Source organism: Somniosus microcephalus, chromosome 1 (genome assembly GCF_052327205.1).
Source record: "Somniosus microcephalus isolate GS21.2 chromosome 1, FLI_Smic_1.0, whole genome shotgun sequence".
In the NCBI taxonomy this organism is placed as follows: Eukaryota; Metazoa; Chordata; class Chondrichthyes; order Squaliformes; family Somniosidae; genus Somniosus; species Somniosus microcephalus.
The window spans coordinates 129,437,875-129,459,192 of NC_140987.1; the positions used below are offsets into that span (position 1 = coordinate 129,437,875).

Genomic DNA, 21,318 nt, shown 5'->3' on the forward strand with positions numbered 1-21,318 from the left:
TATTAATTCCCCAGTCTCATCCTCTAAGTGACCAACATTTACTTTAGTTACTCTCTTCCTTTTTATATATTTGTAGAAGCTCTTACTATCTGTTTTTATATTTCTTGCTAGTTTACTCTCATAATCTATTATCGCCCTCTTTATTTTTTTTTGTCATCCTTTGCTGGCTTCTAAAAATTTCCCAATCCTCTGGCCTACCACTAAACTTTGCAGCATTGTATGCCTTTTCTTTCAGCTTGATACCCTCCTTAACTTTCTTAGTTAGCAATGGATGGTTCATCCTTCTCATAGAATCTTTCTTTCTCACTGGAATATATCTTTGTTGAGAGTTATGAAATATCTCCTTAAATGTCTGCCACTGCTTATCTACTGTCGTACCTTTTAATCTATTTTCCCAGTCCACTTTAGCCAACTCTGTCTTCATACCTTTGTAATTGCCTTTATTTAAGTTTAAGACACTAGTTTCCGATCAAAGTTTCTCACCCTCAAACTGAATATGAAATTCTATCATGTTCTGATCACTCTTCTCTAGAGGATCCTTTATTGTGAGATCATGAATTAATCCTATCTCATTACACATTACCAGATCTAAAATAGCCTGTTCCCTGGTTGGTTCCACAATGTATTGTTCTAAGAAACCATCCTGAAAGCACTCTATGAACTTGTCTTCAAGGCTACCTTTGCCAATTTGATTTGTCCAGTCTATATGAAGATTAAAATCGTCCATGATTATTGCAGTACCTTTCTTACAAGCCCCCACTATTTCTTGATTTATACTCTGTCCTATAGTGTAGTTCCTTTTAGGGGGCCTACAGAACACTCCCACCAGTGACTTATTTCCCTTATTATTTCTTATCTCCGCCCAAGCTGATTCTACATCTTGATCTTCTGAGCCAAGATCATTTCTCACTACTGTTCTTATCTCATCTTTATTAACAGAGCTACCCCACCTCCTTTTCCTTTCTGCCTATCCTTCCCATATGTGAACTCTAATCCCCAATAATGCATTTTAACACCTCTTCTTGCCCCCCCTCTAGATGTGCCAGATCAAGAAGAAGTAGAGGAGGAAGTAAATCTACAAGATCCTTTTGCTTCTGGCTTGCCACCACTTTATCACATGTACCATCAATCATCTCTCCTTCCCAGAGACATCTATTTGGTAGCAGTAGACTGTGAGTCAAAGGGAACTGTACAGGGTGAGACACAGAGCACAAGTGGGCAGCAAAAGCTAGGAGTGGGAAATGAGGAGGAAGACTTTGTTGACCAGAGTGTTAGGAGATTTCACTCCTTGGAAGAACAATCTGGAGACCTACATCTCACAGGTCCTGCTTTAAAAAGGATGCTTGTAGAGCATGAAACAGATGTGTAGGCACCGAGGTTAATTTCTGACAATGTGCAGTAGATGACAAGACAATTGGAGGAGTTCACTACTCATATCTACCCGAAGGGAGCAGCAGGCCTTCCAGGCATAATGCCAGAAGGCAGTTGGAGGAGAAGCTGCCAGTGCCACGTGTGTTGCCCCCAGGACTTGGATCCAGTGCCGCAAGAACTTTAATGACCTCATACGAGTGGTCAAGGTGAGTGAATGCATCTTAAAATGCCATATCCCACCTACTGCACCACTGGCCTCACACACTGCTCAATGCACCACACCCCATCACTCACATACCAACAATCTCTATCAATCACAACTCATACCTCACAATCATAGTTTCACCTCACCCTCACACACTTCCCACTGCTGCAAGCCTCACACCCACATCTCACACCTTGCACTCAGTCAGCTATTCAACCATGGCAGGCACATCATCCAAACACATTGAACCAAACTCACTGACACACTTCTTTTTCTCTTGCAGGCCAAGGTGACACATACAGACGTGAGCAGCAACAGACAGGCAGAGGGGAAGCACATCTTCAGAACCTCACTGCATTTGAGGAGATGGTGCTGGAGATAATTGGAGGCCGTGGCGAGTGGCGAGGTTGAAAGCATTGATGATGACAGTATGCTCATACCTAATCCTCCTTCTCACATCCCACTTCCCCCTCATGGCACAAACTCTTCTCACTTACAAGCTGCTGATGGTGTAACAATGCACATCTTGCTTTTCCCCCTCCCCTCACCACAACCCAACCATTGTGCCTTTCTCCTTTCAGATACCTAAGAACTGCCAGCAACCCAGCTTGACCCTGAACTAGTAGAGGAGGAGAGTGAAGGAGAAGAAGAGGCACCATCACTTGATCTGACACTCCCAGGCACCAGTTCAGAAAATGGCACAGCGCGTACTTTAGAGGGTAGTATAAAGGCAGGATCTGCACGTAGTAAGTCACCGGACATGAATGGGCTGCAGCCAGGCTGGTGAAAGGGTAGCTTGGGTGCCAGCTCCCCGGTGGTGTAAGGAATTAGCACACGCTAGCGGGGTTGGGGTTATTTGTCTCTGGCCAGTCAGAAGCCTCTGAGCTGCTCCAGGGACCCCCATGTGGTTTTGAAGCATTCCCCTATTCCTGGTTCTGACCGCTGGACTTATTCGGTAGCGATGTAGACAGAAAAACGTGACTCGTGGTTTGGGTGCAAAACAGATCAGTATTTATTGAAACAAAAAGAAAGAAACAACTTAAAAATCGATACAGCACAGCTTGTGCCTGGTACAGCACTTCTGCTTAACGCAATACACTCAGTGTCCACTAGAGCGCTCCTTGCTCAGTGCAACACTCCTTTAAATACAGCACTTTAAAAACAGCTACACAGTGTATACCACAGCACTTCTCTGCTAGGTACAACACTCCTTTATTAAAATACAGCACTTTTAAAATACAGCCACTCAGTGTCCACTGGAGCACTTCTCTACTCAGTGCAACACTCCTTTATTAATACAGTTTAAATATAGAAACACCTTGCTCACTACAGCACCTTTGCTTAGTGGCTTTTACTTAAAACAGCACTTTAATACAGCTACTTTCAGTGTTCACTGAAGCACTTTTCTGCTAGTGCAACACTGTCTTACTTAAATAGGCGGGGGGAGAAATGGACACGAGGGAAGATCGACTAAAATCACAGTTCTGACAAAATTCCCACTTAATTCCCACCCCTATACCTATTCTAAGTTGCCTTGTGAAAGGCCAGAAAGATATATGCTCACCAATGAAGAAATGCCTGCTCCGTGCTCTGCGATCTTTGATGTGTCCATTGTCTGTGATGGCTATCGAATAAAGCTGCAGTGGTTTGAATGTGTCTTCATTGTCTGTGATGGGCCATCGAATAAAGCTATTTCCTTGATTGCTTGAGTAAATAGCCTTGAAGGTATTGTAAACAGAAAGTCATTGTCCTGTGGTCAACTGAAACTGCAGTCTCAAGTGGTTACTCCCTTGCGTACACAAAGTAGCAGTTTCTGTAAACACATCGATTGTCTCTGCAGGGAGGGGGGGAAACTCCCCTTTGATTGGCAGTTTTGACTGCTCCATTGTCCTTTTCTCACAGACACAAGCTGCTCTTTCCAAGTTCTTTTGTCTTCGGCCATGCGGTCTGATGGCCATTTTGATCCCTGGAATTTTAAAGGCATATCACCCAGGGATTCTTTAATCAAAAATTAATCTTCAGAGCTGTAGGAAATTTTGAAATTATTGCGAAATCCTACAGTGGGCGGGTTCGCGCACGAGTTCTGCTGCATAGAACTCAGATGAGGACTTCGATGGGAGGCCTTCAGAAGAAGGTTGAGGGCATGCACTCAGAAATATTTGGTGCAATGGCAGGCCTGCCAGAGAGTCTCTTGTCAGTGTCAAAGAGCATGGAGGAGTCCGGCTCCAACATTGCACGGGGCTTTGCGCAGAGCTTGGAGCCCAGGGTTTCCAGGATGGAAGTGATGGCCAACTCCATTAGAATACTAGTGGACCCAACCATGACACTGGGCGTGATGGACGATGTTGCAGTTTCCTTTGCAGCACAAGCGTGACCGAATGTCTGAGTACTGCAGTGGAAGCTCAGATTGCTCTCGCGCATGCTTAGACTGCAAATATCGTGGCTTGGTTTATGTGTGTGGAAGTGTGTTTTCAGGGTCTCATAGCAGTCCAGCAATCTGTGCTCCAACAGATGGCTAAGAATGCTGAGGCACCACCCCGGGGCAGTGGCAGTGGCTCCATGGAGCAAGAACCTGCTGTCCTCTCAGGATGGCAGCATTCCTACTCCCACCACTGTCACACCACTTGTATCCTTGCTGCTGCCTGTCAGCCAGCCAGCCCAGGCTACAGCCGCCCATGATGAGGTGGTGCAGTCCACAGCCGGGTCTTCTAGGTCCAGAGCTGCTTGAGGTCAACCTGCAAGGCCAGCTGCAGTCTCCTGCACTGAAAGTCAGCAGCCTTCCACCAGCCCTGCTACAGCCACTGGCGTAGCACTGCATAGGAGCACTCGTATAGGCAAAGGAATATGAAAGGCAGACACTAAAGGAATGCACAAGAATGATTATTTGACTTTGTTATGTAGTTTTGGATTGTTTAATTTATAAATTATATTTGGAATGTTTGTTTTTTTGGTGGCTCTCACTTCAGCTTTGTGCCCAGGAGGAGGCTGTGATGTTCCGTGACAGAGGGATGGTAAGGTGGGGAAGTGGTGAGCAACGGGGATCTGGGTTTCATTCAGGGGAACCGGATTCCGATGAGGCGCTCATAGACAGCTGCTTGGCTCCTCCCTTCCTCTTCCTCTTCCTCCTCCTGAGGTGGTCATAAAGCCCGTGGAGGCAAGGGCTGCGCATTCATGATGGCTAAGTTGTGGATGATGCAGCAGGCCACCATGAAAGGGGACACCCTGTTGTGTATGTAATAGGTATGTTACTTTAAACCTATGGCCAGGGCAGCACTACTTTGTAGGGCGTAGTGATACCGTAGTACCACTCCTGGCCATAGGGGTATAAATAGTACTGTGGGTATTGATCTCCCCTCAGTTTCCCGCCTGTTGGTATTAAGTAAAGACCTACGTTGAATCTTCCAAGCTGTCTCGTCATTATTGCATTAAGTATAGACACATACTTTATACACCCGTGTACTGGAGGGCTCCTCCCGTGAGGTCAAGGCAGTGGAACCGTTGCTTTAGCACTCCGATGGTCTACTTGATGAGGTTCGTCATGGCAGCATGGCTGTCATTTTATGATTGCTGGCCACGAGTGGTGGGGGTTGCAGTCATCAGCCAGGTGTAGAGCAGCTAGCCCTTGTCACCGAGCAGCCACCCTTTGGTTCGATGTGGTAGCTGAAAGATTGCTGGTACACTGGACTGGCGCAGGATGAAGGCATCATGACTGCTGCCAGGATACCGGGCATTCACCATTATAGTGTGCTGGGCGTGGTCACACACCAGCTGGACATTAAGTGAGTGGCAGCCTTTGTGGTTACGGTACATCTCAGGATTGATATGCAGTGCCTGAAAAGCCACGTGTCCCTTCTCCTGGAGTACAGAGCCTCTGTGACCTCCCAGATTCAGCGGCAAACTGGGAGATGCTAGTTATGTCTCCTGCTCCAGACTGGAAGATCCGGTGGTGGAATAATAGAGGGCCAAGGTGACCTTGAGGGCCACGGGCAGCGCCATTGTTGCCATGCTCTTAGGTTACAGTTCTGGTTCCAAGTGGTGACAGAGTTCTGTGACTACCTCCTTGGTGAAGCGGAGCCTCTGAATAAACTGCTCTCGGCTTAAGTGCAGGTAGAAGTGCTCTTAGAAGACCCTAGGTGGGTAACGCCTCCTGCCGAGAGACCTCCTCCCTCTACAAGCAGCTTGTCTTTGCCTCTGCGCCATCTCCCTGTAATACTGCAGTGTGAGGTGGACTGCAAGTACAGACCCCATGACTGGGAGCAAGTGGTGTAGTCAGAAGCCTTTCAGTTCCAGCCAATGCCTTCCCAACATCCAGCTACACTCCCTGAACACTTTAACTATGTTATAAATGTCTTCCAGCAAGCCAGTACTGATATAAACTCTGCAAGAGTCAGTACAAGAGAAATAATCAACTTACTTGCAAGTTGGGTGTATCCCTTTAAATAGCACTGGTGGGGGGTCCCTCATGCAGTTGAATGCACGTTCAGCTGTGCATGTTTAGGAGAGGGCATTGTTTGGAATTGCGACATCCAAAATGGCAGGTCATGCGTCAAATCAGCGTTGCACGCTGACTAACGTCCCGATCTACCGGCGCACGCTCGTCCTGCCTGCGCTACCGCCCTCAGCAAGTGGTTGACCAACGCGGGCCGCGCCAGAAATGTGGCGGCTGCCATGTTTTTTCTGATACCGGCCTTAACTGCTAGCGCTGAGAGGACAAATTTCAGGGCCAAGTTGCTGAAAGGAATCATTAGAAATACTCTGTATGGTCACCTGAACAGAAAAAGAGTTGTTAGAGACCCTCAACATGGCTTCTGGAAAAGAAAGACATGTCTAAGCAACATGGAAGAGGAAGTTGCCCTATTTAATATAGGTTGTACTCAAAGCTGTCAAAAGTAACTTATAAAGCCAATCAACACATGTCTCAATCCCGCAGCATTGAATGCATTGGTTGCAATATATCAAAATTCCCTGGACTCTGGAGAGGTTACAGTGGATTGGAAAACCGCAAATGTAACACTCCTATTTAAGAAAGGAAGGAGACAGAAAGCAGGAAACTATAGACCAGTTAGCCTAACATCTGTCGTTGGAAAAATGCTGTTGTCCTTCATTAAGGAAACAATAGCAGGGCATTTGGAAAATCATAATGCAGTCAAGCAGAGTCAGCATGGTTTTATGAAAGGGAAATCATGTTTAACAAATGTGCTGGAGTTCTTTGAGGAGGTAACGAGCAGGGTGGACAAAGGTGAACCAGTGGGTGTGGTGTATTTGGATTTCCAGAAGGCACTCGATAAGGTGCCACATAAAAGGTTACTGCATAAGATAAGAGCTCACGGAATTGGGGGTAATATACTAGCATGGATAGAGAATTGGCTAACTAACAGAAAGCAGAAAGTCGGGATAAATGGGTCATTTTTCGGTTGGCAAACGGTAACTGGTGGGGTGCCACAGGGATCGGTGCTGTGGCCTCAACTATTTACAATCTACATTAATGACTTGGATGAAGGGACCGAGTGTAATGTAGCAAAGTCTGTGGATGATACAAAGATGGGTTGGAAAGCAAGTTGTGAAGAGGACTCGAAGAATCTGCAAAGGGATATAGGCAGGCTAAGTGAGTGGGCAAACATTTGGCAGATGGCGTATAATGTGGGAAAGTGCGAAGTTATCCACTTTGGCAGGAAAAATAAAAAAGTAAACTATTATTTAAATGGAGAGAGATTACAAAATGCTACAGTTCAGAGGGACCTGGGGGTCCTTGTGCATGAAACACAAAAAGTTAGCATGCAGGTACAGCAAGTAATCAAAAATACATATGGAATGTTGGCCTTTATTTCAAGGGGTTTGGAGTATAAAAGCAGGGAAGTCCTGCTACAACTGTACAGGGTATTGGTGAGACCACACCTTGAGTACTGCCTACAGTTTTGTTCTCCTTATGTAAGGAAGGATATACAGGAAACTCTTTGGTATCTGGCATTGACGGGACCGGGATGGTGCCGATTGATTAATAATTCCAGATGACGGAGAGGGTTATCTACCGAGGCTATTTTTAACAAACAAAAATAAAAAAATCAAGAAATGTGCAGTATACAGTAGTTGGACTTCCGACAGTGCCAAGAAGCTGAGTAGTGGCAGTTTGGAGAACTACCCCCACTGACTAACTTGGCCACCGCGGGAGACTCGGACTCAGACTCGGCAACATTTCCGGTTATTGAGGTGTTGTTTCGGAGTATGAATTTTGCCGGTTAATAGAGAATTCAGGATATTTAGGTGCCGTTTAAACGAGAGTTTCCTGTACTTGCATTGGAGGCAGTTCAGAGACGATTCACTAGGTTATTTCCAGAGATGAGGGGGTTGACTTATGAGGAAAGGTTGAGCAGGCTGGGCCTATACTCATTGGAATTCAGAAGAATGAGAGGTGATCTTATTGAAACATATAAAATACTGAGGGGGCTCGACAAGGTGGATGCAGAGAGGATGTTTCCCCTCCTGGGGAAATCTAGAACTCAGGGGCACAGTTTCAGAATAAAGGGTGGCCCTTTTAGAACTGAGATGAGGAGGAATTTCTTCTCTCAGAGCGTCGTAAACCTGTGGAATTCTCTGCCGCAGAGAGCTGTGAAGACTGGGTCATTAAATACATTTACGGTGGAGATAGACAATTTTGCAACACAAGGGAGTGAAGGATTATGGGGAGCAGGCAGGGAAGTGGCTTTGAGCCCAAGATCAGCCATGATCTTATTGAATGGCGGAGCAGGCTCGAGGGGCCAAGTGGCCTATTCCTGCTCCTATTTCTTATGTTCTTATGTTCTTAGCACTTTAAGCATTTGTATGAATTCTCATAATACAAAAATTCTTTTTCACCAATTTTCCAGGGCAGTGTATAACATAAGGGCTTAAAAATTTGTGAATGTCACAAAAGCTGCCGGTGCCACCATGGGTGGGTGTTAACAGGTGCCGAAAATGATGGTGCTGGTAGGACTGAAAAACTGGCGCTGGGACTAATTAACTTTAGCCAAGTGCGAAACTCACTGTCAACGCCGTCCTGGTGGCATTTGTCCCAGCAGTAGGCTCCAATGTAGCGTGGCCGTAGCATCATTGCAGCTAAAACAGCCTGCTTTGAAAGTGAGGCTGTCATTTCAGAAAGCAGTGTCGGATTCTTAAAGGGGAACTGCCTTCTGAAATGAAAAAAATAAAAATCATGTAAAAGTAGTCCGTTTTTAGCCCTTACAGCTCAACTGCCTTCTGAAAATAAATTCTCAAATGGAAGTCTTCAGCTCTTAAAGCCAAATTCCCTTCCCAGCCTAAAAAAATGGGAAGAGTGCTTCAGCACTAACACAGATGGCTCAGAAAGCCAGGGAAGGGGCACCCAGGGTCTCGCATGCAGCACTCCAGCTTTGTGCAGGGGGTCAACACCAGGTGGCCCTCCAGAAAGAATGATGTTGGACCACATCGAAATTGATAGACAGGGTGTAAAATTGATAGACAGGATGTACCAGAAAGGCTGGGTATGCTTAGAGTGGATAAATCACCTGGTCGAGATGGCTTGCATCCCAGGTTGCTAAGGGAATTGGGGGAGGAGATAGCGGAAGCACTTGACATAATGTTCCAATCTACCCTAGATGCGGGGGAGGTGCCTAAGGGTTGGAAAGTGGCAAATGTGACACCATTGTTCAAGAAAGGGTATAAGGACAATCCTAGTAGTTACAGGCTGGTCAGTCTAACATTAGTGGTGGGTAAAGTTTTAGAAACAATAATCATGGAAAAAATTAATGGGCACTTGGAGAGGTTTAAGCTAATTAAGGAGAGCTAACACAGATTTGTAAAAGGCAGATCGTGTTTGACTAATCTCATTGAATTTTTTGTCAAAGTAACAGGGAGGATTGATGAAGGGAATGCAATTGATGTTGTCTACATGGATTTTAGGAAGGCATTTGACAAAGTACCACATAGAAGGCTGGTTAACAAAATTGAGGCTCATGGAATAGGTGGGTCAGTGGCAGCTTGGATAATGAATTGGTTTAAGGATAGAAAACAGCGAGTTATGGTAAATGGCTGTTTGTCAGACTGGCGGATGGTAGACAGTGGTGTTCCCCAAGAGTCAGTACTGGGGCCATTGCTTTTTTTGATATATATAAATGACCTGGATTTTGGAATACAGAGTAGATTTTCTAAATTTGCCGATGACACCAAACTTGGGGGTGTGGCAAACAGTGATGATGATACCAATCGACTGCAACAGGACATAGAAAGGCTAGCAGAATGGGCAGACAAGTGGCAGATGGAATTTATATAGAGATGTGTGAGGTGATGCATTTTGGCAGAAGGAACAGGGAGAGGCAATATACACTTAATGGCACAGTTTTAAAGAGTGTGCAGGGACAGAGAGACCTGGGAGGTAATGTGCATAGGTCCCTGAAGGTGGCAGGACATATTGAGAGAGTGGTTAACAAAGCATATGGGATCTTGGGCTTCATAAATAGAGGTATTGAGTACAAAAATAGAGAAGTTATGCTGATCCTTTATAAAGCGCTTGTTAGGCCACAACTGGAGTATTGCATCCAGTTCTGGTCACCACATTTTAGGAAGGATGTGAAGTCCCTTGAGAGGGTGCAGAGGAGATTTACCAGAATGTTTCCGGGTATGGGGGAATCTTAGCTACAAGGATAGGTTGGAGAAGCTGGATTTGTTTTCATTAGAGCAAAGGAGGTTGCGGGGCGATTTTATAGAGGTGTACAAGATTATGACGGGTTTGGATAGGCTAGACGGGGAAAGGCTGTTCCCACTAATTGATGGTACAAGGACTAGGGGACACAGATATAAGGTTTTGAGCAAGAGATATTCTTGGGATGTGAGGAAAATCTTTTTTACGCAGCGAGTGGTGAGGATCTGGAATTCGCTACCGACGGAAGTGGTGGAACCAGAGACACTCAATGTTTTCAAGGGGAGACTGGATAGGCAGTTGAAGGAAATAAACTTGCAGGGCTACGGGGATAGAGCGGGGAAATGAGACTGACTGGATTGCTCTACAGAGAGCTGACACGGACTCAAACAGCCGAATGGCCTCCTTCTGTGCCATATGTCTCTATGACTCCATGACTAAGTCAATAAAACAATTAGGAAAGCAAAGAGGAACTATGAAGTTAAATTTTCAAGGAACATAAAACAAAATATTAAAATATTTTACATGCACATCAATAAAAAAATGGAAGGTCGGGAATAGGGCCACTAGGAGCTGAACAGGGTAATACCACAGGCAGTGATAAAGAGATGGCAGAAATATTAAATAATTACTTTGATTCAGTATTTACCAGGGAGATAGAACAGATGGACATGACATTGGATCATGGGATTAGTAATGAAATAACTGCATTTAAAATAAAGGAGATATATTAAATAAACTAATCAAACTCAAAGAGGAAAACCCCCTTGGTCTGGATGGATTATATCCATGCATTTTGAAAGAATCTAGGGAAGAGATAACAGAGGCATTACTACACATATTTAATAATTCATTAGGAAAAGGTGCAGTGCCAGAGGACAGGTGGATAGTTAACATAATACCTATATTTAAGAAGGGAGATAGATAATGTCCAGGGAACTATAGGCCAGTCAGCTTATCATCAGTGGTAGGAAAAATAATGGAATCCCTACTAAAGGAGAAAGTAGAAGAACATCTAGAAGCCAAAAATATAATAATGAATGGGATGTTTTGGAGCAGCTGAAGTTTATGGAGAGTGGAAAATGGGTGGTTGGCCAAGAGAGCATTGGAATAGCCAAGTCCAAATGTGACAAATGGATGGATGATCGCTTCAGCAGCAGATTAGGGTGGAGACGGATGCCGTTATGGAGCTGGGAGTAGGTGGTCATTGTGATGGAGAGGATATGGAGTCGGAAGCTCAGCTCAGAGTCAAATACTACACCAAGATTGCAACCAAACTGGTTCAGGCTTAAACAGTGGCCAGGGAGGGGTTGGAATCGATGGCAAGAGTATGGAGTTTGTGGTGGGGACCGAAGATGATGGTTTATGACTTTCCATTAGTTAGCTGTAGGAAATTGCTTCTCATCCAAGACTGAAGGCCAACAAGCAATCGCAAAACAGAGCATGTGGAGGGGTTGAGAGAGGTGGTGGAGAGATAGATCTGGGTGCCATCAGCATGTCTTTGGAAGCTGACCCCATATCTGTGGAAGATGGTGCCAAGGGGCAGCATGTAAATCAACATAGAATTATAGAATGGTTACAGCACAGAAGGAGGCCATTCAGCCTGTTGAGCCCATGCTGGCTCTCTGCAAGAACACTTCAGCTAGTCCCACTCCCCTGCCCTTTCCCCATAGCCCTGCAAATGTGTTTCCTTCAGGTACTTATCCAATTCCCTTTTGAAAGCCACAATTGAATCTGCCTCCACCACCCTTTCAGGCAGTGCATTCCAGATCCTAACCACTCGCTGCGTAAAACAGTTTTTCCTCATGTCGCCTTTGGTTCTTCTGCCAATCACCTTAAATCTGTGTCCTTTGGTTCTCGACCCTTCCACCAATGAGAACAGTTTCTCTCTATCTACTCTGTCTAGACCCCTCATGATTTTGAACACCTCTATCAAATCTCCTCTCAACCTTCTCTGCTCTAAGGAGAACAACCCCAGCTTCTCCAGTCTATCCACATAACTATATTCCCTCATCCCTGGAACCATTCTTGTAAATCTTTTCTGCACCCTCTAAGGCCTTCACATCCTTTCTAAAGTGCGGTGCCCAGAATTGGACGCAATACTGCAGTTGAGGCTGAACCAGTGTTTAATAAAGGTTCATCATAATTTCCTTGCTTTTGCACTCTATGCCTCTACTTATGAAGCCCAGGATCCTGTATGCTTTTTTAACTGCTTTCTTAACCTGCCCTGTCACCTTCAATGATTTGTGCACATATACTCCCAAGTCTCTCTGTTCATGCGCCCACTTTAGAATTGTACCCTTTAGTTTGTATTGCCTCGCCTCTTTCTTCCTATCAAAATGTATCGCTTCGCACTTATCTGCATTAAATTTCATCTGCCACGTGTCCGTCCATTCCACCAGCCTATCTATGTCCTCTTGAAGTCTATCACTATCCTCCTCACTGTTCACTATACTTCCAAGTTTTGTGTCATCTGCAAATTTTGAAATTGTGCCCTGTACACTGTCAAAATCTCGACTCCGAGTAAGACTCTAGACACTGGGTTCCGTCAGAAAAGTAACACTTTAATGTTTTACTTGCACAAGGGAAGCGTGTCTCAGTCAATGGCTGAGGCAACAACTTCAACGAGCACTCTTTCGGACTCTATATTTATACAGTGTAACAAACAACTCCTGATTGACACATCATTATCATACATCAAACCGTTTCATGCACAAGAACAATGAATAGAACATCTTATCACATTCCTGTACGTACACATAGTTAATCATTGCTACATACACAAAGACATCTGTCACCACAGACTTACTCCTGTTCTTCTTACATTCTTCAATTCCTTTTATCTACAGGCTGTACCTTGGGAGCGGCTTTGGTACTTAGCACATTCTGTTCTGGCTGTGTTCCAACAGTCTTGCATCAACTATTTCAATACTTGAACTTTTAACCCATGTCAACTAGTCCATCATGCTTTACGAAATTGACAAAAACTATACAGGATATTTTATATTTCCACATTCCCCCCTTTTGTCCTTACCAAGGACAATCTTACGGAATTTCTATCTGTCCTAACTTAGCAAATTCTGTTTCAAAAGTGTCTCCATCAATATTCTCATATTCGTGAACTGTCATCATGGGGGCTGGGGTAGTTGAGGTCATCACTGTGAGGGCCTTAGTACACAACAATTTTAAACATCCAATTAGTAGACTAATCAAAATGATTATTATAACTATTGCAATCAGGACTTCCAGTATTTGTTTTCCTAGTGCTCCTCTCCATCCTGAAATCCAATCCCAAATGGACCATTGTTCAGGTTGGTATAGTTTCTTTACGGCCTCCTTTATGTGGTTTACCAAATTGGTGATATTTTCTGAGCTATCTGGAATATAGGTGCAACATTCAGTTCCTATGATTGCACATGTGCCTCCTTCCCTTGACCAGGCAGACCTCTCCTTTTGTATTGTTTAACGTCTCCATTGAGTTGACTAATAAACTTTCTGGATTCCTTTGATTATCATTGGGGATGAAACCATCCTTTGAATTTCGTTAGGTTATATCCTGCTCCCTTCCACTCATCTTCCAGTTGTTCTGGATTCAAACTATTTTGGGACACTGTACCAGGGACATCCTCATTGTTCCAGGTAGTATTAGATTGTAATAACCACCCTACCATCTCCTCCATTCCAAAGGGAATGGGCCGTAGGGGTATTCCACCCTCTGCTTGTATAGGGATGTGACTGCATATCCAGCATTTAGTAAGGTTCTGTCTTTTGGCATACAAATAACTCATGTATAGCCATGCTTGTTTAACAGCCTTCTTCCTCTTCTTCCCTGTTTCTTATCTGTCCTATTAAATTTTCTTTTCTGAGTGGCTAATGTTGAAATAAAGGGCTGTGTAACTGGATTGTTACAAAACATTGGCCTGGCCATCAGGGCCAGTCCTCCCTTTGGATTACCACTACAGATAACTCCTTCATTCGCAATTCTTTCACTTGGTGACACAGTATCGGGACATGTAACCCATAGCTTATCAAGCTTCTGTCCACTATCTTCTTCTACTATCTTATCCTGCCTAATCCTAAGACTCAGGGGTTGATACGGGGGTACCTGCATAGTGTGATCCTGAAGCTGAACCTTCATAGTCTCATTATAAAAGTACACATTCTTCTGTGCATGGTTTGCCCTTCAGGGGATCTGGGTAAATCCATATGGCAGTTTCAATTATCGTTAACAAAGGGAACAGTCTTATTAGAGTCCAAATCCAGTTCATCTTGGCAGTGTATCGTCTTCAACTGATGCCTTCTTACAATGGGATGCCTGTATCCATGTTGGTCGCTCCTTTACTTTCACAGCGGTGTTTGTGGTCAGGAGTACCTGGAAGGGTCCCTCAAATCTGGGTTGAAGGCTATTCTTTCGCTTAAAGATTTTTATGTAGACGTTATCTCCTGGCTCAAAAGTATGGCACTTTCCTTCAGCGGGGTCGACCTGGGCTTCCTTTACCTGTTGATGGAAACTAGAAATGCATTTGGTTAGTGCAATGCAATAACTCAACATATCTTCCTCCATTTTATGAATGTCCATTTGTCTAGCTGTTAAAGGTGCCGAAAAGGGTAGTCTTTGTGGTCTTCCCATGACAATCTCGTGAGGCAATAATCCTGTAGTTCTGTTGGTAGCAGACCGCATTGTCATTAAAGCTATGGGCAACAATTCAACCCATTTAAGTCCAGTTTCTTTACACAGCTTTGCAAGCTTTTTTTTTTGGCATCCCGTTGTATCTTTCCACTAGTCCAGCCGACTGTGGATGATAACTGCAATGAAGGTGCTGGTTAATCTGTAAGGCTTTGCATAGTTCCTTAATCACTGTCCCCATAAAGTGGGACCCATTGTCACTTGACAATTTTGCTGGTATCCCAAAGCGAGGCACAATGTCCTTCAATGAACAAGTCTGGACTGGACAGGGGAACATCGGTTAGATCGATACGAGGTTTCGAAACTGATTGCGTAACTTCTTCACATGAATGTGGATCTCCATCTTCCTCTGTTGGCAATAATGTAGCTGGATTTAGAGTGGTGCATCTTTTGATTATCAGTCTCGGATTTGACGACAATTCAACTTCGTATTTAGTGGCTCTGGCGGAGGTAAGGTGTTGTGTAATCCTCTTGCCACTGGATCCAACTGAATACTAAAGAAAGCTACCGGTCGTTGCTTATCCCCATGTAACTGTGTCAGGACTGATTGGGCAAAGCCAGATTTTTGGTGGACAAATAGATTAAAGGGTTTAGCATAGTCTGGCAGTCCCAACGCTGGGGCTGAAACCATGGCTTGTTTCAGTTGACGAAAGGCGTCCTGTGACTCAGGTATCCAATTTAATTCTTCCGGAAGTGATGACATGCTCATGTCCAATATGGTCTGGTTATTTCTGAATAGTTCAATATCCATTGTCTACAATAGCCAGTCATTCCTAGAAAATGCTTCATTTCTCTTTTAGTCTTTGGCAACGGCGTGTTGCAAACGACCTTTATTCTATCCGGCGTTAATTCCCTGTTTTAACAATGATTCCATCACTGGCTCAATTCCTTTTTCTGCTTTCTCTGACAATGGATACTGTGACCTTTTGGGTAATGGTGCAGCTGGATTAATTGTAACTTTATAGGGTTGTGCAGTATACATCTTTCCTACCTCATTTGGGTGTTTTGCCCACAAAATATCGGGTACTTGTTTCAAAAGCGTTTCAGCCTCTTGGCATAGCCACGTTCTTGCTCCCAATTTTTCTTCTCTTGTCAGGAGTCCGTCGAAAGTTATTTTCTGATTTAATCTAACGGAAAATCCCTTATCTCCGTATTCTGTAAGTGTGGCGCCACCCCTACACCAAGTGTTCAAGGTGGGTAGAGAGCCCATACGCTTCACCATAGGTCCTAAATCTTTAGAATGGTGAAATTTGGCTACTGCAAGAGTGCAGTGGGGATCGGCATCATTGACCTTGTAGAGTGCCTTCATAGCTTGTGAGAGGTTAATTAAGGCTGCAACGCCTTCTGGGCTGACGAAAATTTGTCTAATAGTTAGGAGGTATTTTAAATTTAAAAACGGCTGATAAAAGTTTTGAATCGTAAAATCTTGTCCTGTTTTGTCATAGCAGGCCGTACAGTGCAATTTTGAATGCCATTTCCCTAGTTTCAGGGATTCCTGGTATTGTTTTATGGAGCTTGTAACGAATCCCCACGCTCCTAACAGACTGACAAGTTCGGGACTCAAACTTGGGTCGGCAATTTCCCATGCGGTGTTTTATTTCTGTTACTGGGTACGCATATGCCTTATCTACTGGGATTTCTACCGTTACTCCTGATGGGGAGCAAATGATTGTAGCATTCATTTTGCACAGCAAGTCTCTTCCACATAAATTCATAGAGATATCTCCTGATAACAGAAAGGAGTGTTCTTCCTCAAATTCTTCTACTTTTACTGTGAGGGTAGTCGATTGATTCAAGCGTTGCAGTATTCCAGCCAATCCAGCTATCAGGGTCTTTTTCCCATTAATAGGCATTCCTTCAGAATATCCTTTCCCTAACACCGAAAAGGTTGCTCCTGTATCTACTAAAAATGACATAGGTCTCCCAGCTATCTGCATTTTAATTTCAGGTTTGCTGCGTGAATTTAAAGAAACAACAGGCATTTGGTGGTCTGTGGCGCCTGGGGCTGCTGGTGTCAGTCAGTAATTCTGATCTCTATTTCTCCTAAATCCCTGTCCATTTGTAGGGTAACCTCCTGACTGGTCCGAAAAAGGGTTATGGATGGTGAAATTAGGACCTTTATTCTCTAATGGAGGTCCATTATTGGAGGTTTGGTTCTGACGATTTTTCGCAGGGCATTGGTTTGCCCAATGTCCGGGTTGTCCGCAATTGTAACAATTACCAGATCGTCCATACCCTCTTCCTCTACCACGTCTTCCTCTATATTCCCCTCTATTCTGACTCACCAGGGGCAGGCAGCAGCAGCCAACTTCCTGGCACTGGGGGTGCTCCTGCTGCCCAGGAAGGGGGGAAAAAGAGTGGGAGAGCAATAGTGGTAGGGGATTCTATAGTAAGGGGAACAGATAGGCGTTTCTGTGGCCATAGACGTGAATCCAGGATGGTTTGTTGCCTCCCTGGTGCCAGGGTCAAGGATATCACTGAGCGGCTGCAGGGCATTCTGGAGGGGGAGGGTGAACAGCCAGAGGTCGTGGTCCACATTGGTACCAACGACATAGGTAGAAAGAGGGATGAGGTCCTGCAGCAAGAATTTAGGGAGCTAGGTGAAGGATTAAAGAGCAGGACCTCAAAGGTTGTAATCTCTGGATTACTCCCGGTGCCACGTGCTAGGGAGTATAGGAATAGGAAGATAGAACAGATGAATGCGTGGCTAAAGGGATGGTGCAGGAGGGAGGGCTTTAGTTTCCTGGATCACTGGGTCTGCTTCTGGGAAAGGTGGGACTTGTACAAGTCGGACGGTTTACACCTGAACCAGAGGGGAACCAATATCCTTGCGGGGAGGTTTGCTAGCACTGCTGGGGGGGGTTTAAACTAACTTGGCAGGGATATACCTGTTTACACAGTATGAATAGAACTGCGTTTATGTGCTAAACCATAAATGTATTTTGATGCTTTGGCAACATAAGATGTAACTTATCATGCCAATAAAGCGATTTGAATTGTGAATTGTGAATTGGGATGGGGTACAGAGTGGAGCTATAGTAGGGGGTGATTTACAGCCAAATACAGAGGAAAAAACAAGTCAGCTGGGAAGGCAAAGCAAATATGTGAAGGCAAAAGGGAATATGGCAGGGCTGGAAGGCATTTATTTTAATGCAAGGAGTCTTGCAAATAAGGTGGATGAACTGAAGTTGTTGTTGAACACATGGGAGTACGATATTGTTGCCATCACGGAGACATGGTTGAGGGAGGGTCAGGACTGGCAGCTCAATATTCCGGGGTATAGAATCTTCAGGCGAGACAGAGGGGGGTGTAAAAGGGGAGGGGGTGTTGCAATATTAATTAAGGAGTCAATTACTGCTGTAAGGAGGGATGATATATTAGCGGGTTCCTCAAATGAGGCCATATGGGTAGAACTTAAAAACAAAAAGGGGGCAAGCACTTTGCTGGGAGTGTACTATAGGCCCCCAAACAGTCAGGGGGAGATAGAGGAACAGATATGTAGGCAAATCTCAGAGAAGTGTGAAAATAATAGGGTAATAATAGTGGGGGATTTCAACTTCCCCAATATAAATTGGGATAGTCAGAATGTGAAAGGCTTAGAGGGTGCAGAATTCTTAAAGAGCATCCAGGAGAGCTTTTTGAGCCAACATGTAGAAAGTCCTACAAGAGAGGGGGCGGTACTGGACCTAATTCTGGGGAATGTAGCCGGGCAAGTGGTGGAAGTATCAGTAGGAGAGCATTTTGGCGACAGTGACCATAATTCGGTGAAATTTAAGGTGGTCATGGAAAAAGACAAAGACGGCCCGGAAATAAGGGTTCTAAATTGGGGGAAGGCCGATTTTAATATGATAAGGCAGGATCTGGCCAAAGTGGACTGGGAGCAGCTACTTACAGGAAAATCCACATCAAAACAGTGGGAGACTTTCAGAAGGGAAATAGAGAGAGTACAGCGCCAACATGTTCCTGTAAAGGTCAAGGGTGGGACCAACAAGCAAAGGGAACCTTGGATGACAAGGGAGATACAAAAATGCATTAGAAATAAAAGGGGGGCTTTTGGCAGTTACAAAAGACTAAAGACGGAAGAAGCCCTAGAGGAGTGTAAAAAGTGCAGGGGCATACTTAAAAAAGAAATTAGGAGGGCGAGGAGGGGCCATGAAATAACACTGGCGAGCAAAATAAAGGAAAATCCTAAGATGTTATATAAGTATATTAAGGGCAAGAGGATAACCAGGGAAAGGGTAGGGCCCATTAGGGACCAAAGTGGCAATCTGTGTGTAGAACCAGATGATGTAGGCGGGGTTTTAAATGAATTTTTTGCATCTGTGTTCACTATGGAGAAAGACGATGCAGACATAGAAATCGGGCAAGGGGATTGTGACATACTTGAACATATTAGCATCGAGAGGGAGGAGGTGCTAGCGGTTTTAGCAGGCCAAAAAGTGGATAAATCCCCAGGCCTGGACGAGATGTATCCCAGGCTGCTGTGGGAGGCAAAGGAGGAGATTGCAGGGGCTCTGACACAAATTTTCAGAACCTCTCTGGCCACAGGGGATGTACCAGAGGACTGGAGAACAGCTAATGTAGTACCATTATACAAGAAGGGTAGCAGGGATAAACCAGGGAATTATAGGCCAGTGAGCCTAACATCTGTGGTAGGGAAATTATTGGAAAAAATTCTGAGGGACAAAATTAGTCTCCACTTGGAGAGGCAAGGATTAATCGGGGATAGTCAGCATGGCTTTGTCAAGGGTAAATCATGTCTGACAAATCTGATTGAATTTTTTGAGGGAGTGACTAGGGAGGTGGATGAGGGAAATGCTGTGGATGTGGTTTACATGGACTTCAGTAAAGCTTTTGACAAAGTCCCGCATGGGAGACTGGTCAAGAAGGTAAGAGCCCATGGGATCCAGGGTGCCTTGGCGCGTTGGATCCTAAACTGGCTGAGTGGCAGGAGGCAGAGGGTGATGGTCGAAGGTTGCTTTTGTGACTGGAAGCCTGTGTCCAGTGGGGTACCTCAGGGATCGGTGCTGGGTCCCTTGTTGTTTGTGATCTACATAAATGATTTGGATGAGAATGTAAAAGGGATGATCAGTAAGTTTGCAGATGACACGAAAATTGGTGGGGTGGTAAATTGCAAGGAGGAAAGCCTCAGGCTACAGGACGATATAGACGGGTTGGTCAGATGGGCGGAAAAGTGGCAAATGGAATTTAACCCTGAAAAGTGCGAGGTGATGCATTTTGGACGGACAAATAAGGCAAGGGAATACACAATGAGTGGTAGGACCCTAGGAAGTACAGAGGGTCAGAGGGACCTCGGTGTACATGTACATAGATCTCTGAAGGCAGCGGAACAAGTAGATAAGGTGGTTAAAAAGGCATATGGGATACTTGCCTTCATTAGCCGAGGCATAGAATATAAGAGCAGGGAGGTTATGATGGAGCTGTACAAAATGCTGGTGAGGCCACAGCTGGAGTACTGTGTGCAGTTCTGGTCGCCTCACTATAGGAAGGATGTGATTGCTTTGGAGAGGGTGCAGAGAAGATTCACCAGGATGTTACCTGGGATGGAGCGCCTCAGCTGTGAAGAAAGACTAAACAGGCTGGGGTTGTTTTCCTTGGAGCAAAGAAGGCTGAGGGGGGACCTGATTGAGGTGTACAAAATGATGAGGGGCATAGATAGGGTAGACAAAGAGGAACTTTTCCCCTTAGTAGGGGGGTCAATAACAAGGGGGCATAGATTCAGGGTAAGGGGCAGGAGATTTAGAGGGGATTTGAGGAGGAACTTTTTCACCCAGAGGGTGGTTGGAATGTGGAACTCACTGCCTGAAAGGGTGGTAGAGGCAGGAACCCTCACAACATTCAAGAAGCATTTGGATGAGCACTTGAAATGCCATTGCATACAAGGCTATGGACCAAATGCTGGAAAATGGGATTAGACTGGACAGGGATGGATGGGCGGCGCAGACACGATGGGCCGAAGGGCCTCTTTCTGTGCTGTAAAACTCTATGGGCTAGATTTTCAGTTGCTTGCGCCAGCAGTTAGCGCCTTAAGAGAAGTGATTTCCGGGCGCTATGCGTGTAGCGCCCGGGCGCAGCGCAGTTTGCGCCCCGCCCCAAATTAAGTTGCCCGTTAGCGCCGGCGCAAAGTTTAGCGCCCGCCCGGATGCGCGCGCAGAAAATGACGTCACATCCTCGTGCAACGCCCTTTGGCCGCCCCGATTGCAAACTTCAGTCGGACCGCCCCATTGTGCGGCGGGCGGCCGGAGCGTTTGGAAAAAGGAACGCAACACAACCAGCGCGGGCCCCGGGGGGCGCTAATTAAAGGGATCGTCCTCTCCAGTATAAAGGCCATCCATTATTTCAGAAAACAGTCTTGTGCAACGCATTTCTGGAGACACAACAAGG

The 21,318-nt window shown here is 45.1% G+C and overlaps 1 pseudogene; it reads left to right on the forward strand.

Annotated features, from left to right (window-relative positions):
* LOC147124359 (uncharacterized) overlaps positions 1–1,987 on the forward strand; it is a 104,400-nt pseudogene extending 102,413 nt beyond the window's left edge.
* Positions 1,988–21,318: the final 19,331 nt, after the last annotated feature.